This window comes from Sciurus vulgaris (assembly GCF_902686455.1).
Source record: "Sciurus vulgaris genome assembly, chromosome: 2".
Taxonomy (NCBI): domain Eukaryota; kingdom Metazoa; phylum Chordata; class Mammalia; order Rodentia; family Sciuridae; genus Sciurus; species Sciurus vulgaris.
The window spans coordinates 123,300,068-123,318,175 of NC_136462.1; the positions used below are offsets into that span (position 1 = coordinate 123,300,068).

The following is an 18,108-nucleotide window of genomic DNA, read 5'->3' on the forward strand; positions in this document are numbered from 1 at the left end:
AATGAATAGAATTGGAAAAGGTTTTGGAGAATAAGAGTCTGGAGAAAATCCAAGTGGTCACACTTAGGAAACTGAAGGCTCAGGGTAACCATAGTGCTTTTAAGTAGGTGAGGGCTATCATTCTAAGGATGGTGCTCCCCTTTTTCAATAACCACAGCAGAAAAGCAGTAGGACAAAGCAGTCAGAGTTTGGAATTAAGTATGCTAAGACTGGAATTTTTTATCTTGGAAAGTTGTAGAATTCTCTTTCTGGAAGATCTTCTAAGTAGTGATTGTCTGCTATGAATAACTTATATACCCACTTAAGTACCCATCATCAGACCTTCTAACCTCATAATGCTATGGTTATTTTGAAAAGCAGAGGGTGATTTAGGGCAATAGAACTTGACTTTAAGAATATTTTGGGGGCTGGGGAGATAGCTCAATTGGTAGAGTGCTCGCCTTGGAAGCACAAGGCCCTGTATGGAAAGCTATAGTTATTTTGTGAGTAGAGATACATCATGTATTTTACTCAATTTATTCCATTGTTGACCTTGTGACTATCATTAACACATTCAATTTTTCTGGTTTGTGTAATGTTCAAGTATCTGTACATTAACACGATAGAAACTGAATTGTGGGCTGTTAATGAATCACCTCTACCAAGAGTAGAGAGGAGGATAGGATGACAAATTTAAAGAAGAGTATGTAGGATTGTTGAGTCCTGTTCTCCAAAATGTAGAATAAGGTGGATATTTCGGACAGTGAGAAGTAGACCAGAGGTGTTAATCTGAGAATGGCACTTGGTAGCAAGGAAAAGGCCGTTCCTCATGTTTTTCCATTGGGTCAGAGGAAGAGGACAAAACAAGGAGAAAATAGTTATATTGGAAAAGGTACCTTGTGATCTAAGGGAGAACCAGATTTTCATTAGAGTGAAGTACCAAGAAATTAAAAATAAATTTATGCTAGTTTGTCCTCAAAACAACAATGAACTTTCTAGTAGATATGATTGAAGGGAAGGTAGAGGGAGATGGAGAACTTAGAAGTTGAATTGTGCCTAGAGGAAGTGTGACTGGGAAGGTTTGAGAATGAAGATATGAGGGTCAAAGGCAAAAGAGGCTTGTGCTCAGAAGTCAAATAAAGCAGAAATGAAAGAAGTCTTTGTGTAGGAGAGGAAGTAGACAATAGTTAAAGGAACATTAGGACCATTTCTTATAAGCAAGGAAATGTGAGGATGATCAGTTATGTATACTAAGGACAAAGGAGGCAGAGAAATGGTAATTCAGGCCTGAGAAGGGCACACACATGTGAAAAGTCTTGAGGTGATTGACTCCTTTATTTCCGAGGACAGTGTTCAGAGATATATCCTATTGGGGTATTGACTATAGTCAGAGTTTCTAGACTCTGAGGACATAGGGGACCTTAAGGAAGACCAGGGTGGGGGACAATATTGTAAAGGGATAATTGGGCTGGGGAGAAATATGGTATCCCCCTCCTTGCCATTGTTGTACAGAGCTGCAGCATTTTGTAGGAAGCATGCATAATTCAAGACTATTTCTGGGAGCAAAGAGTGGAAAGTTTGCTATTGTCAAGTGGCAGTAGTTTAAATGAGTTTATGAATCACTCACCAGATAGCTTTGGCACTGTGATTTTTGATGAATTATTAAATTGGGAAAATTTTTATTTTATTGTTTTCATAAAAAGTTGATTTTTTAAAAAAATTTTTAGTTGTAGATGGACACAGTATCTTTATTTTATTTATTTATGTGGTGCTGAGGATCACACCCAGTGCCTCATATATGCGAGGCAAGTGCTTTACCACTGAGCTACAACCCCAGCCCCAAAAAGTTAATTTTTAAAAAATTTTTTTAGTTGTCAATGGACCTTTATTTTATTTATTTATTTATATGCAGTGCTGTGGATTGAACCCAGGGCCTCACACATGCCAGGCAAGCAGTCTACCATTGAGCCACAACCCAAGCCCAAAAAAGTTAATTTTTAAAGATCTTTTTAGTTGCAGATGGACACAATATATTAATTTTATTTATTTATTTTTATGTGGTGCTGAGGATTAAAACCAGGCCTCACATGTGCTCAGCATGTGCTTTACCACTGAGCCACAACCCAGCCTCAAAACTTAATCTTTATTATCCAATCATTTTTACATTGCATAAAATATAGCCATTCATAATTTAGATTTTCCAATTAGGAATAATGGTTGACACTCATTGAGTCCTTCTTAAGTTCCAGGCAGTTTACACACACAAATTCTTTTTATACTCATATATCCTTTTGAAATAGGTGTAGATTGAGTATCCCTTCTCAGGAATGCATGAGACCAGAAGTTTTTCAGATTTTTTAATTTTTCAGACTTTGGAATATTTACCTTGATTTACTGGTTGAGCATCCATAATCTGAAAATTCAAAACCTGAAATGCTCTGAGATCCAACATCTAAATTTGAGTGCTAACATGACACCCAATAAGTTTTGGCTTTGGAATATTATAAATTTTCAAATAGGGATACTTAAACTGTACTATTACTGTCTCCTCTTCTTTCTGCCTTTATATATAGGTGAGGAAGCTGGGCCTAGAGTTATACATCCATTATGGAGTGGAATGTTCTATGGAACTGGGATTTGCACTCTATCTAGCCTTCTGTCTTTAGACCCCAGATGTTGGATCCTGTATATCTATACTACATACCTTTTTTAACATACAAAAAGTGTGAGTTGAGGGTAGGGTTGCTTGCCAACTATTATACTTGAAATGCTTGGTGACTTGAGTATATTTGTAGGTGGCACAATTTACACGAAAGTGGCTTTTGCAAGTTGCTACATGGAATGAGATTTTTTGCTTCTATAAACATTCTACAAACACTCAGTGATATGAAGGGCTGTTGCCTAAGGCAGGCCAGCTGCTGTTACTCAAAAGACCACATTGAGTGGTAAAACCATAGTAAACTTACAAAGATCTTATTCTCAGTCTTGTGGTCTTAAAAACCCAAAGTGGTCAGTAGGGTCCCAGAGAGGATAAAATTACTCCTACAATGTGATACACCTAATATGTAATGCCAGAGTACAAATTAATTAATTTATAATGAGATAAAACTGTTACATAAACCATGTACCAGGATGATCAGTATATTTTCTTCTAGTTGGTGACTTAGATGAGAAACCAACTCAAAATCAAGATGTTTCTTAGTAAACGACAGGCACTTTGAATATGTTTTGTTTTTCTATAATATTTATCTGAGAAATTCCTCAAGGATTTCATCAATAATAGCTGCTATGGGCATGTATTGTCAGTCTTTAACTTATAAATAGTTTCTACCTCTGGGCCCCACCACCAGGGGCTCTGCTGCCATAGAAACAGTTGTTAATAAACATGGGTATTTTAGAGAATATGTGGGTTCAGAATTGAAGGGAAGAGTCTGTGCAAAGCAAAATGCTAAAGGGCACCCATTTCAGCAATAGATTCTAAATAAGATTAGTTTGTTTAACTGGGGATATCTTTACCTAAAATGTATTTCTGTAACACCACCTGAGTCCCCTCCCCTCCACTTTTGTTATAGTATCTAAAATTTCACCCAATAGCCATTGGCTGTTTAAAACTATAAATATCTATGTGTGGCAGATAATCTTGGCAGCTTCTCTAATACCCATTCCCTGTTGCTTACCTTCATTTCTTAGGGCAGCAGTATGCCCAGAAAAAAGCCATTACCAGTTGAAACCTGTCACAACAGTCCCATTTCCCTTTGCCAGTGATTGTGAAGAGAAATCTGCAAAGTTCAGGGAGGTCTTTTGCTTTCCTGACAAAGGGGCATTCAGTGGCTAGTATTATCCAATTTCCCCTTTCTTTGTGCCTTAAATGCAGATGCGAAGCCTGGAACTGTAGCAGCCATCTTATAACCATGAAATGACAAGTACGAGGCTGCAAATATGATTCCCACAAGGTGAGGGCCTTGAAGGAGAAGAATTAAAGAGTAAGGGACATTGTTGAACTTCTTGACTTATGGAAAAAGATAAGAGAGGGAAGTTATATTTCTTGTCATTGGATAGCAAAACATTTGGTTAACCTGTGCCTGCTATTCCATGGATGGCTGACTTTGTGTAAATTGAGACTAATAGCATTAGAAGAAATGATAGGGGAAATGTGGAATATTGTCTGGTGTTGGTTATCTCTTGCAACTTTGGTAGAATCCTACAGGAGGAGGTAAATTCAATGAGTGCTCAGCATGAAAGTGGTTAGGGGTAAAATATGGTTTTGCTTTAGAGGCACTCTGATTTTAGCTCCTAGATTGACAACAAGCCCCATAATTTGGAATTTTGCAGGGGTTAAAGATAATACCTTCCTACATAAGGCTATTGTTAGAATTGCCTCAAGTCTGTTATAAAAGTTTAGAGTCAACAGCTAAGAGATAAAGTCTAGGCCCAAAGATTATTTGAAATATTTGGGTCGGGGGAGAGTTGTGGTTATTTATATGAGGAACTGTTCTGAAGCAAATAAAACAGAAGTTGGATATGGTTTTGAGGGAACTGTGTTGCAAAGCTGGCAATTAGTTTGATCCATCTATCTCTCCCTCTTTTTCTCCCTCCCTTCCTTCCTTCAGTGCTGGGAGTCAAACCCAGGACCTCACACATGCTTGGTTGACATTCTACCACTGAACTACACACTCAGCCCAGTTCTGAGGTTTTTTTTTTTTTGAACTTTCAGTCAGTTCTCATCCTCGCCTCCCTGAGTGAAATCAATACGAAGTAGTCTACAGAAGCTATGGAGCTGTGGGAAGGGTATCCATTTTAAAACCAACCTTGGATAAGGTTGCAGAGCTTAAGGACAAAGAAGATTGTCAGACTTAGATTAGGAACTACCATATTGTGTAATCAAGGAATTTCCTTTACTGCCTGCCTTGGAGTCTGTGATTTGATATGGATTGTGGGCCATTGACCATTGTGTACTTCCCATTATCCCCTTTTTCTGAGTGGTAATTTTTATTGAGCTTTCTTTCTTCTTTCTTTTTCATCATTATATGGGAGAGGAGTAGTTTAGAGATATATCTTTTAACTATATAGATGGGCAGATAAGTGTTGTCATATTTGGAATTGATAGAGCAGACAGAAAATCACCCAAAGCTAGATTTAGTAATTGGATGACATAGTGGGGTTGTCTTCCTTCAAGGGAAAATGGGTATATTCTGTTTTTGTGCATATATATGTGTGTGTGTGTGTGTGTGTGTGTGCATATTGGTTTGAGGACTGTAGCAGATACTTTTGGTTGGCCAATCTAATGCCCCATTCCTTACCTCTCCCACAAAAAATTTAGAAAAGTATTTGATTTTCTAACATTTCTTACTCCTACAATGGCCATATTATTGCAATTCTAGCCCATAAGTCTACTGAAGGACTTCATGGAAGGCTTTTTTTTTTTTTTTTTTTGGGTGTGTGATAAAAGGGTCAGACAGCTGAGGTAAACCCTTTTGCTTGCTTTGACCCTAGATGTTGTGTTAGTTTTACGTCACTGTGACCAAAATACCTGATAAGAACAACTGAGAAGAGGGACTGTTTATTTGGCTCATGGTTCCAGAGATTTAGTTCATGGTCAACCAAGTCCTTTGCTGTGGGCTGAAAGTGAGGCAGCTCATCATGGGGAAGGACTTGCCAGAGGGAAGCTGTTTGGTTCCTGGCAGCCAGGAAGCAGAGCAGCAGGGAAGAAGCTGCAGGGAAGACAAACCCTTCCAGGGTATGCCCCCAGTGGCTTGCCTCCTTCAGTCACACCCTGCCTTCCTATAGTTACCACCTCAATAGTCCATTCAAACTAGTATGGACTAATTAGGTTATAGCACTCACAGTCCAATCATTTGGCCTTCAAATATTCCTGCATTAATGTGGGAGCTTTGGGGGGGTATAACTCACATCCAAACCATAACATTCCACCCCTGAACCTCCAAAATTTATGTCCATCTCACAATACCAAATGCATTTAGTTCATTTCCAAGAGTTCCATAGTCTTATCAGTTTAGGCATTGCCCCAAAGTCCAAGTTCAGAGTCTCCTCTGAGACTCAAAGCAAACTCTTGGCTGTGAGCCCTGTAAAATAAAAATCAAGTTATATACACACATATGTATGCATATCTATCTCCCATATACTGTGGCACAGAGTAAGCATTCCCATTCCAAAAGGGAGGAATAGGGGCATATAAAGAAGGGATGGGACCAAAATAAGACTGACATCAAATCGGCAAACAAACAGGTCTCATAATGTCTAGGACACATGGTAGTGAGACATTCTCTCCAAAGGGCTTGGGAAACCCCACCCATTTGGCTTTACTGGTTGCAGCATGTATGGGTTCTCTCCATAACTAGTAGCTTTGCTTGACAGACAGTTCAAATTACTGGCATCTTTTAATTCCTAAGGTCTCTATTCCAGCTTTGGCTTCATCTTTACAGCTTCGTACATCATTCTCTTGGGCAGCCCTCAGGAATTCCAACCCTGATACACTTTGCTTAGCCTCCTAGACCTTTGAAATCTCAATGAACAACTCCCTGACCTCATAACTCCAGCATCCTGCATTCCTGCAGAACCAGCACCACATGGATGAAGCCAGGTTCTGGAGACGGCTCATGGAATAGCTGGGCCTCTTGAAATTACAGCTGCCTCAGCTTCTGAGTGCCTATGTAACGGAACATGGTAAAAACAACTTCCTAGTTCTCCTTTGTGAGCAGGGTGCCCCATGATCTTTTCTCAAAGGAATTTTTCCTTCTATATCCCTGAGCCTGTAATGGGTATAGTCTTTCAAATCCCTGAGATGCCCTGAAATCATCTTTCCTGTTGTCTCCACACAAAGAATTTAGCATCTATTCAGTAGCTGTAATTTATTTAACAATCCCATCTTCCTTGGTTCCAGTTTTACATGTAGTTTTCTGGTCAAACTGCAAGTTTTTAATATCCTTCAGCTGTGTGTGTGTGTCTGTGTGTGTGTGTGTGTTTCCCCTCTTGATTCTCAGTAAACCTAGCTAAAATCTGTTAGCAAAATCCATGCCACTGACTGAATGTTGTGCTGTCTTGAAATTGCCTCCACTAGATAAAATTCAGCCTCACACAAAGTCTCAGGACATGGGCAAAATATAGGCAAGTTCTTTGCCAGAATATAATATGAGGAGCCTCTACTCCAATTCCGCACAGAATCTTCATTTTCTTCTGAAACTGTATGTATAGTCTGCATTCCTGTTGTCATTCTGGTCTTCTGAACTCCCACCAAAATAGCCCATTAAGCTCCACTTATAATATTCTAAGACTTCTTCAGCCTGCATCTCCAAACTTTTTCAGATTTCTCCCCCAAACCAGTTCCAAAGAGTTCTGAACCACATGGTCAGGTTATACACAGCAATGACCCCACTCTTGGTACCAATTTCTTTGTTATTCAACTTTGCATCCCTGTGACCAAAACACCTGATAAGAACAACTTAGAGGAGAGAAAGTTTATTTTGGCTCATGGTTTAGTCCATGATGGACCAAGTTCCTTGCTCTGGGCCGTGACTGTAAGGCTTGCCAGAGGGAAGCAGTTTAGTTCATGGCAGCCAGGACGCAGAGCAATGGGGAAGGGGCTGCAGGGAAGATGAACCCTTCCAGGGCGTGCCCCCAGTGGCCCACCTGCCTACTTACCACCCTGTTACTCCATTCAAACTAGGATGAATCAATTTGACTACAGCTTCACAATCCAATCATTTTGCCTCCAGATATTCCTGCATTAACACTAGAGTTTGGGAGGGGACATCTGACATCCAAACCATACAAACTTGATGCTTGAAGCTGCTGTGACCATTTTGGATCCATTTGGAACTCATTAAGCATGAGTATAAAATGTTAATAGGATGACAAAGAAATTGTTGTAGATTTCTTACCCTGTGAGAGAAATTAATTCATATTTGCTTATGGTATTGTGAATTGGATTTTGTTACAATCTAAAGAGTACTAAACTGATACATTATAAAGATTTATCTTTTTTTTAACTTTTAGTTGTAGGTGATACTTTATTTTTATGTGGTGCTGAGGATCGAACCCAGTGCCTCATGTGCTACGCAAGTGCTTTACCCCTGATCTACAACCCCAGTCCTAAAGATCTCTTTTCTATGCTACAATATCAGGACAGTTTTTCTTCTTAAACACGATGACTTATTAGCAAACAAAGGTTATATGAAGTGAGGAAAAGATTTGTTAAAAAGTTTTATAATAAGCTGATTGGCATGTAAAATTGCATTATTAATAAGTGTTCATTTTCATTATTATAATGAAATACCTGAGGCAGCTACTTTATACGTTTATTTAGGTTGTAATTCTGAAGGTTCACAGTCCAAGATTAGGCAGTCCCACTTCAACCTCTGGTAAGTACCTAATGGCTGATGGCATCTTAAGGGCCAGAGCTATGGGGACAAAGATTATGTCTTAAAACAGGAAGCCAGAGGTTGTTTTAGGGGATTGATTTGCTCATGCAACAACTCACTCTTATGACAGTTTAGATTTCCCATTAGAGCTACCTTAATTCCTTCTGAGAACAACTTCTGCCATGACCTAAGGACCTCCCACTCAGCTTCATCTTTTTTTTTTTTTGTATTAAAAATGAAGATTACCACACAAACAAAACGTTAAAACTCATTGTAAATATCTGGACTGATATAATGTTCATTTTTGGATGAATTTTTCTTTTATTTAAATGTCTTTTTCTTCTCTAAAGAAATCTTAAAGTGCTAACTTTATTTAAAGCAAATTGTCCAAGTAATTAAGCCAATTTTTATAGAACTAAACAAGAAACTAAAAGTAAACCTAAGTGATACAGAAGATAGACATAGAGAAGAAACTGACAAGTTGTAACTGGATAAAGTAATAGAATGCTATTATACCATTGATACCTAATGAGTCTTCATACCTAATGAGTCTTCATTCCCCCAGTGTTGAAGATTAAACACCCAAGAAACACAAAGGCAAGGTAGTAAACAAGTTTTATTTAAGAGAGGAACAGAGGCTCAGACTTCTCCAGAGAGAAGTGGGGCCAAGAGCTGGGTGCCTGTGGGAGGGGTGGTCTCCCCCTCTCTTTTATATTCTCTGTGTACTTGCCTGAGGGCAGGAAGGAGCAGCACTGGACCCCAACAAGTAATTGCTTGTGCTGGAAGTACATCCCTGGAGGTGTAAGCAACTGGTTGAACAGGGAAGTACAGTCTGATCTAGATGGAGGTTAGCTGTAAGCAACCCATTGTCTTTTCTTTGATAACTGACCCTCATCATCTTCTTTTTTTTTTTTTTTTTTTTTTGACCCTCATCTTCTCAACCTACACATTCATTACCTACACTGCCAGGCTTTCTGCCTCCTGCCTCTTGTTGAGGAATTGGACATTTCCTGTTCCCTCAAGCCAGGAGGGGCTGCAGGCAGATTGCTTTTTGGCAAAGAAAGTGTGTGGGGTGTCAGTACAGTGGGCTTGTGTTATGGAATTATTCTCTTAACCTCAAGTTCCCACCATCCTCATCTCTTTGTCTCCTTACAACATCTTGACCTTCTCATTTTGATTGAATGCATAAACTAACAGGTATTTGCTGATTTTAGTACACTAATTCCCTTGGATTTGCTAAAACATATACTATAATCAATAGGCACACAGGAAATCCTAAGGAAAAGGATGCCTCTTAAAACCAACATTGCACACTAATTAAAGCAATTTTAAAGGTTGCTCTACTACTATAAACAAATATAAAAAGCAATAGATCTTACACATTAAGAACTGCAACCTTGTCCAAAGTTTAATTATTCCTGCCCTTTCACTGCTTTCTTCCAGGAAGTACATATTAACAAATGGCAATTGAGTTATTTGCTACAATCTTTTTCCTTTCTAAAGGAAGGATCCCAGAAGATACAAACAAATCTCCCTCAGTCTACTCTGACTGCCAGATTTTCCTTTGCATCTTTTGTACTAGCTTCTTGTGGAACTGGATGAGCCCTGTGCAGTCCAGAATCACCACTATCCTCTGATGTTGTCATGTAGGTCTCTTCCATCATTACGGTGGATGCCTTTATCTTCATAAATTTCCTAAGACTCTTTTACTGCCACAGTAATAGAAGGTAGGCTTTACCTTTTAAAGGTTCCACACCATTTCCCAACACTGCCACCCAGGACCAAGCTTCCCACACATGAACCCTTGGGTAACAAACCACAACCAAACCTTAGCAACAGGCATCTTCTTAACACGTGACCCAGTTTACATTTTTACTTTTTGGAATAGAATGTTGGCATAGTTCAGCCTTACGCTTTTAATATAATTAGGGAACACCTTCTGAAAATTGATTTCCCTTGCTGAATTGTAAAGTATGAAATGCTAAAAATGTTTGCAACCACATAAAAGTCTTCAGAAAGAAATTGCCAAGTCCAGTAGAATAGGTCCAATATAAAGTCGTGGCTTTTGTATAGAGTAATCTTTTAGTTCTGCATTATCAACTGCTGGTAAATGTTTATTACTTCCAAAGTGATATCTTACTCTAAATGTTTTGTATCAAATGGTGTACTTTTCCTTCCAGTTGGTCCTTCTAAATGTTTTCATCATTTCAGAAAACAATTTTTTTCTAGTTGTTGACTTGATTACATGGGGTTCAAGATTTTGCTTTCTATTTTTGCCTTTCTAAAAATTATTTAGTGGTAATAGTCATGTGGCCAGCTTTTTATATCATAAAAAGATGCTTGAACATCAACCAAAGGGAAATTTGAAACTAAGGAAAACAGACATCTTTCTATGAATGCAGTTTATAAAAAATTTGGCCTTCAAGGAAAGAGAGTTGTTTTTTTTTTCGTCGTTGTTGTTGTTGCTTATTCACACATGGACAAGTTGTGATCTAAATTATCCTAGAAAAATATTTTATTCCAAAGGATTTGTTTATTTAGATTAAAGCCTAAAATTGAAAGCTTTTAAAAATAATCTGAAGGATCACGGTACTGCAAATTCTGTTGTTACTAGACCTAAATGCGTAAGAAATGATTTGAGAGTGTTGAGATGCATGGTCTTTACTGTAGTTTTCTTGCTGCCTTCACACATAATAGTTTTGTCTTCCTTTCCTGATGCATCTGAGACAATCTGGCAAAAACTACTAATTTTGTAAGATTAGCAAAGATAATGTCTGAGTGAGGGATTTTTGAAAGGATGGTATAGTTTCCCGCCCCCAACCCCAGCCCCTGGTGTACAGACTGTCAAATCTCAACCACTGTGCAAAGAACTTGAGTGGACTTCAACTCATTGTATTGCTCTGCTAAAAATAATAGCTCATTATTTTAAAATCCAAATATTAGTGGTTTTTAATCATTACTTTTTGAAAACAATTTGGAAGAGGCATTCTTGAAATTATAAAGCAAAATCCAAACAACTATATTGAGCTACAGTATATATAAGGCAGAAAATTCTAGACTGCATTAAAATTTAATTCCTCACTTCCGTGTGACTTTGTATTGTACCACAATAGTTTCATAAAATAATAAGAAAAGTAAGTATGGTAATTAACTTTGAAGGAGAGAATTTAAGACTCATTACCTCTTTTTAGATATTTTGTGAATGTCTTCCTCTGACTCAACAAGGAGTTTTTAAGACCTTGATGAAATGACTTTTTAATATGTTTTATCTTTCTGGAAATAGTATGTGACCCTTCTGCTCCTCATTCCATTTTTACTTTTCTGTAATAACATAATTAAAAATCTGTGAAGTATAAAAGTTATCTGGGAACCTTATTAACTTAGGGAAAAATATTTTATATAATCTATTTAGTTGCTACATCATGTGGACTTAGGGTTCACAATAAACCATACCAAGTTCTGCTCTGTTAAGATTAGTTTACATGTATAACTTAAAAAATGTTTTCTGTATTTTTATATCATAAAAGTAAGAGTCTTATATTTAGAAAACTCTTAGGAAGTGAAAAATAGAAAGGTCCACATGATATGATAAGCAGTAGTTGAAAGAAAGCTCTCATCTCTGGGGTCCCTTTTGATGAAAAGAGGTCAGAGTGGCCTGTTCCCTTTCACTAGTTCCCTTGTAGTTACAGAGATGGGATAGAGTGGTGAGGGACTAGAGCTGAATGCAGACACCTTGGGGTCTGTTGCTACTGTAGTGGATGGCCATAACTAGTTGCTCCTTTGTAATCTATTGAATTTTAAACTCATCAATTGGGAATTTCTTGATTAATCTACCCCCTTTCTTAATGCTAACAGTTTTTTTTAATGAAGAAAAAATATTTAATCTTTTTTTTGTTATATTTAATTTTATTAGTCAAGATAAATTTCATCCTCTATGAAATTTTTTTTTGTTGGTTCTTCAATGCACCTTTTATTTATTTATTTATTTTTTATTGTAAACAAATGGGATACATGTTGTTTCTCTGTTTGTACATGGCGTAAAGACATACCATTTGTGTAATCATAAATTTACATAGAGTAATGTTGTTTGATTCATTCTGTTATTTTTTCCCTTCCCCCCACCCCTCCCACCCCTCTTTACCCTCTATACAGTACTTCCTTCCTCCATACTTGCCCCCCTCCCTAACCCTAACTCTAACCCTAACACTAACCCTTCCCTCCCCCCCATTATGTGTCATCCTCCACTTATTAGGGATATCATTCGTCCTTTGGCTTTTTGAGATTGGCTTATCTCACTTAGCATGATATTCTCCAATTTCATCCATTTGCCTGCAAATGCCATAATTTTATCATTCTTTATGACTGAGTAATATTCCATTGTATATATATACACCACAGCTTCTTTATCCACTCATCAATTAAAGAGCATCTAGGTTGGTTCCACAGTCTGGCTATTGTGAATTGAGCAGCTATGAACATTGATGTGGCTGTATCTCTGTAGTATGCTGATTTTAAGTCCTTTGGGTATAGGCCAAGGAGTGGGATAGCTGGGTCAAATGGCGGGTCCATTCCAAGTTTTCTAAGGAATCTCCACACTGCTTTCCAGAGTGGCTGCACTAATTTGCAGTCCCACCAGCAATGTATGAGTGTACCTTTCTCCCCATATCCTCGCCAACACCTGTTGTTGCTCGTATTCTTGATAATCGCCATTCTAATTGGGGTGAGATGGAATCTTAGGGTGGTTTTGATTTGCATTTCTCTTATTACTAGAGATGTTGAACATTTTTCCATATGTTTGTTGATTGCTTGTAGATCTTCTTCTGTGAAGTGTCTATTCATTTCCTTAGCCCATTTGTCGACTGGATTATTTGAATTCTTGGAGTAAAGTTTTTTGAGTTCTTTATAGATTCTGGAGATTAGTGCTCTATCTGAAGTATGATTGGCAAAGATATTCTCCCACTCTATAGGCTCTTTCTTCGCATTGCTGATAGTTTCCTTTGCTGAGAGAAAGCTTTTTAGTTTGAATCTATCCCAGTGGTTGATTCTAGCTTTTATTTCTTGGGCTATGGGAGTCCTGTTAAGGAAGTCTGATCCTAGACCAACACGGTGAAGATTATGACCTACTTTTTCTTCTATAATCTGCAGGGTCTCTGGTCTGATTCCGAGGTCCTTAATCCATTTTGAGTTTAGTTTCGTGCATGGTGAGAGATATGGGTTTAGTTTCATTCTGTTGCATATGGATTTCCAATTCTCCCAGCACCATTTGTTGAAGAGGCTATCTTTTCTCCATTGCATATTTTTGGCCCCTTTGTCTAGTATGAGAAAATTGTATTTATTTGGGTTTGTGTCCGTGTCCTCTATTCTGTACCATTGATCTACCTTTCTATTTTGGTACCAATACCATGCCGTTTTTGTTACTATTGCTTTGTAGTAGAGTTGAAGATCTGGTATTGCAATACCCCCTGTTTCACTCTTCCTGCTAAGGATTGCTTTAGCTACCCCTATTCTGGGTTTCTTATTCTTCCAGATGAATTTCATAATTGCTTGCTCTATTTCTGTGAGGTACATCATTGGGATTTTAATTGGAATTGCATTGAATTTGTATAGCACTTTAGGTAGTATGGCCCATTTTGACAATATAATCTTCCTATCCAAGAACTGGAAGATGTTTCCATCTTCTAAGGTGTTCTTAATTTCTTTCTTTAGTGTTGTATAGTTCTCATTGTAGAGGTCTGTCACCTCTTTTGTGAGATTGATTCCCAAGTATTTTATTTTTTTCGAGGCTATTGTGAATGGGGTAGTTTTCCTAACTTCTCTTTCTGAAGATTCATCACTTATGTATAAAAATGCGTTGGATTTATGAGCATTGATCTTGTAACCTGCTACTTTACTGAATTCACTTATGAGTTCTAAGAGTTTTCTGGTGGAATTTCCAGGTTCCTCTAAATATATAATCATGTCATCAGCGAACAGGGATAGTTTGAGTTCTTCTTTTCCCAATTCGTATCCCTTTAATGTCTTTGGTTTGTCTAATTGCTCTGGCCAGAGTCTCAAGAACGATGTTGAATAGAAGTGGTGAAAGAGGGACATCCCTGCCTTGTTCCAGTTTTTAGGGGGAATGCTTTCAGTTTTTCACCATTTAGAATGATATTAGCCATGGGCTTAGCATAAATGGCCTTTACAATGTTAAGGAATGTTCCCACTATCCCTATTTTTTCTAGTGTTTTGAGCATGAAGGGGTGCTGTATTTTATCAAATGCTTTTTCTGCATCTATTGAAATAATCATGTGATTCTTGACTTTAAGTCTATTAATATGGTGAATTACGTTTATTGATTTCCTGATGTTGAACCAACCTTGCATCCCTGGGATGAAACCCACTTGATCATGGTACACTATCTTTTTAATATGTTTTTGTATGCGATTTGCTAAAATTTTGTTGAGAATTTTTGCGTCGATGTTCATTAAGGATATTGGTCTGAAATTTTCTTTCCTTGATGAGTCTCTGTCTGGTTTAGATATCAGGGTGATATTGGCTTCATAGAATGAGTTTGGAAGGGTTCCCTCCTCTTCTATTTTATGGAATACTTTGAGGAGTATTGGAATGAGCTCTTCTTTAAAGGTTTTGTAGAACTCGGCTGAGAACCCATCTTGGTCCCGGGACTTTTCTTTGTTGGTAGGCTTTTGATGACTTCTTCTATTTCAGTACTTGAATTGGTCTATTTAAATTGTTTATGTCCTCCTCGTTCAGTTTAGGCAATTCATATGTCTCTAGAAACCTGTTGATGCCTTCGAAATTTTCTATTTGTTGGAGTATAGATTTTCAAAATAGCTTCTAATTATGTTTTGTATTTCAGTCCTGTCTGTTGTGATATTTCCTTGTTCATTCTGAATTTTAGTGATTTGGGTTTTTCTCTCGTCTTCTCTTTGTTAGTGGGCTAAAGGTTTATCAATTTTGTTTATTTTTTCGAAGAACCAACTATTTATTTTGTCAATTTTTTGTATTGTTTCTTTTGTTTCAATTTCATTGATTTCAGCTCTGAGTTTAACTATTTCCTGTCTTCTACTACTTTTGGTGCTGTTCTGTTCTTCTTTTTCTAGGGCTTTGAGCTGTAGTGTTAGGTCGTTGATTTGTTGAGTTTTACTTCTTTTATTAAATGCGCTCCATGAAATAAATTTCCCTCTAAGTACTGCTTTCATAGTGTCCCAGAGATTTTGATATGATGTTCTTTGTTCTCATTTACCTCTAAGAATTTTTTAATTTCCTTCCTAATATCTTCTGTTATCCATTCATCATATAATAGCATATTGTTTAATCTCCAGATGTTGGAATAGTTTCTGTGTTTTACTCTTTCATTTATTTCTAACTTCAATCCATTATGATCTGATAGAATACATGCTAGTGTCTCTATCTTCTTGTATTTGCTAACATTAGCTTTGTGGCATAATATATGGTCTATTTTAGAGAAGGATCCATGTGCTGCTGAGAAGAAAGTGTATTCGCTCTTGGTTGGATGGTATATTCTATAAATGTCCGTTAAGTCTAAATTATTGATTGTGTTATTGAGATCTATGGTTTCTTTGTTCAATTTTTGTCTGGAAGATCTGTCCAGTGGTGAGAGAGGCGTGTTAAAATCACCTAGTATTATGGTGTTATGGTCTATTTGGTTTCTGAAATTGAGAAGGATTTGTTGACATACATGGATGAGCCACTGTTTGGGGCATAGATGTTTATGATTGTTATATCTTGCTGATTGATGCTTCCCTTAAGCAGTATGAAATGACCTTCTTTATCCCTTCTGACTAACTTTGGCTTGAAGTCCACATTATCGGAAATGAGGATGGATACTCCAGCTTTTTTGCTGAGTCCATGTGCATGGTATGTTTTTCCCCATCCTTTCACCTTTAGTCTATGGGTATCTTTTTCTATGAGGTGAGTCTCTTGCAGGCAACATATTGTTGGATCTTTCTTTTTAATCCAGTCTGCCAGTCTATGTCTTTGATTGATGAATTCAGGCCATTAACATCAGGGTTATTATAGAGAAATTATTTGGTTTCCCGGTCATTGGTTTCATTTTTAAAATTTATTTATTTATTTGTTTGACACAACTTGTTTCCTCCTTTATTTGACAATTCCTTTAGGATAATTCCTCCCTTTGCTGATTTGCTTCTTTGTTTTTCATCTCTTCCTCATGGAATATTTTGCTGAGAATGTTCTGTAATGCAGCTTTCTTTTGGGTAAATTCTTTTAGCTTTTTGTTTATCATGGAAGGATTTATTCATCGTCAAATTTGAAAGGTAAGTTTTGCTGGGTATAAGATTCTTGGTTGGCATCCATTTTCTTTCAGGGCTTGAAAAATGTTGTTCCAGGCCCTTCTAGCTTTTAGGGTCTGGATTGAAAAATCTGCTGATATCCGTATTGGTTTCCCCTGAATGTAATTTGGTTCTTTTCTCTCATCGCCTTTAAAATTCTGTCTTTATTTTGTATGTTTGGTATTTTCATTATAATTGTGCCTTGGTGTGGGTCTGTTGTAATTTTGTGTATTTGGAGTCCTATAAGCCTCTTGAACTTGGATTTTCCATTTCATCTTCAGATTTGGGAAATTTTCTGATATTATTTCATTGAATAGTTTGTTCATTCCTTTGGCTTGTTTCTCTAGGCCTTCCTCAGTCCCAATAATTCTTAATTTGGCCTTTTCATGATATCCCATAGTTCTTGTAGATTGTTCTTGATTTCTTACCATCTTCTCTGTTTGTTCAACTTTGTTTTCAAGGTTAAATATTTTGTCTTCAATGTCTGAGGTTCTGTCTTCCAGTGTTCTATCCTATTGGATGCTTTCTATGGTTCTTAATTGGTTTATTGTTTTCCTTCATGTCAAGGATTTTGTTGGTTTTTTTTCAATACTCTAACTCTTTATTGAAATGATCTTTTGCTCCTGTATTTGCTCTTTTAACTGTCGATGGGTGCGATCATTCAATGCTTGCATTTACGTTTAAATGAGTTTATGAATCACTCACCAGATAGCTTTGGCACTGTGATTTTGATGAATTATTAAATTGGGAAAAATTTTATTTATTGTTTTCATAAAAAGTTGATTTTTTAAAAAAATTTTTAGTTGTAGATGGACACAGTATCTTTATTTTATTTATTTATGTGGTGCTGAGGATCACACCCAGTGCCTCATATATGCGAGGCAAGTGCTTTACCACTGAGCTACAACCCCAGCCCCAAAAAGTTAATTTTTAAAAAAATTTTTTTAGTTGTCCAATGGACCTTTATTTTATTTATTTATTTATATGCAGTGCTGTGGATTGAACCCAGGGCCTCACCATGCCAGGCAAGCAGTCTACCATTGAGCCACAACCCAAGCCCAAAAAAGTTAAATTTTAAAGATCTTTTAGTTGCAGATGGACACAATATATTAATTATTTATTTATTTTTATGTGGTGCTGAGGATTAAAACCAGGCCTCACATGTGCTCAGCATGTGCCTTTACCACTGAGCCACAACCCAGCCTCAAAACTTAATCTTTATTATCCAATCATTTTTACAATTGCATAAAATATAGCCATTCATAATTTAGATTTTCCAATTAGGAATAATGGTTGACACTCTTGAGTCCTTTTTAAGTTCCAGGCAGTTTACACACACAAATTCTTTTTATACTCATATATCCTTTGAAATAGGTGTAGATTGAGTATCCCTTCTCAGGAATGCATGAGACCAGAGTTTTTTCAGATTTTTTTTAATT

At 37.1% G+C, this 18,108-nt stretch overlaps 1 protein-coding gene across 16 annotated transcripts in view; it reads left to right on the forward strand.

Moving 5' to 3' along the window:
• The window catches only part of NRG4 (neuregulin 4), a gene marked incomplete at its 3' end in the record, with an annotated part of 205,100 nt that overhangs the window by 7,164 nt on the left and 179,828 nt on the right, over positions 1–18,108 (forward strand). The gene's annotated exons all lie outside the window — the stretch shown is intronic.